The 1,389-nt window shown below is 53.9% G+C and overlaps 1 pseudogene; it reads left to right on the plus strand.

Moving 5' to 3' along the window:
• The first annotated feature begins 639 nt into the window (after positions 1 to 639).
• LOC148121563 (Nuclear RNase P) lies at positions 640 to 817 on the plus strand (annotated as a pseudogene).
• The last annotated feature ends 572 nt before the right edge of the window (positions 818 to 1,389 follow it).

Raw genomic sequence — 1,389 nt, forward strand, 5'->3', positions numbered from 1 at the left:
AGGAGGAATGTGAACAGCAGCAAAAAGGCGAGGTAACTAAGGCGGGACTATGAGGACGAAGGGGTACGGGAGACCGCGGCTTCCGCTCCCTCTCCGTCCACCTGCGTACTCGCTGTTAGAGACTGGAGGCAACAGTCTCGTAGGGAGGCGAGCTTGATCACTGCCTTCCCTGTTCTTAAAGAGCCACAGAGCTTTTGGAGGTGATTTTCGCCTAATTTTGATAAGAGAGCTCAGTCTCTGGCTCTCACGTACAAAAAACTTTAATTTTTGACTGAGAAAGACAAGCTGCTTGATCGTGCTGAGAGTGCTGGCGGCAGCCGGCCCGCCTTTGAGCGGTAATGCCTGATTAGAAACACGGAAGTGGGCCAGGCACGGTGGTGCACACCTGTGATCCCAGCTACTCAGGAGGGAGACGCAACCAGTTGCTGGCGGGGAGTTTGCTGGAGGTCTACGAACAGCCAGGTCACCATGGCGACGGGCGGGCTAAAGTCCGTGTGTCATCAGAGGCTATATGTCCCGGCCTTCTGGCGGGGCTATGGTTTTTGGAGGACCTTTTCAGCACCTGAGCGGACTCGCCTGACTGAGGCGGAAGCTGTGTGGTGAGCAGCGGCGCCATAGAAGGCAGAGAGGAGCTGAATCGGCTCTGCGGAAAAACTGTGTTTCCATAGCATCATGGGCGGGCGGAGATGAGTTCCCAGAGAACGGGGCTCCGCGCGCGGGCAGACCGGGCCCTCCACGGGTGGGCGGATGCCCCCCCTCGCCGGAGCTTGAAAAAGACTCACAGCCGGCGGTGCGAGTTCATTGCCTGAGGTGAAACGGCGAGCCCGCGCACGGCCCGGGGCGGGGCCATGCGGAGCGCGCCATAAGGGGCTTCAGAGGCGGAGCTATGGCAGCTGCCGCTGTCCGCTGCTGCCGCCCTCAGCCAAGGTCGCCAAAAATTCAGTCAGATAAAAACATTTGTCGCCAAAAGATTAGTCAGATGAAAACATTTATCCCCCAAACATCGCCCCTTTGTCAGCAGGAAGTAGTAAGATGATCGATGCTACGCCCATTCTCCCTTAAAGAACTGGTCGTGATTATCATAATAAAGGCATGTTTACCTGGTTACCGTATCCTAGGTAACAAAGAAAGGCGGACCTTTTGCCTGAGGCACCTGGTGAGATAAACAATGCTACCTAGAGGTTTTTCCATCTGAATAGGGGAGCTGGAGAGATGGCTCAATGGTTAAGAGCATTGCCTGCTCTTCCAAAGGTCATGAGTTCAATTCCCAGTGACAACTGCTTTGGTTTTTAAACAATAGAGGGGGACTACACTACCAGTGACAGCTTCCCCCAGAGAAAGGATTTCTCTTGCATTCTATACACTTAATTTTTAATTCAAAATTTTGCT

Source organism: Myodes glareolus, chromosome 7, assembly GCF_982192425.1.
Source record: "Myodes glareolus chromosome 7, mMyoGla1.1, whole genome shotgun sequence".
NCBI classification, from domain to species: Eukaryota; Metazoa; Chordata; class Mammalia; order Rodentia; family Cricetidae; genus Myodes; species Myodes glareolus.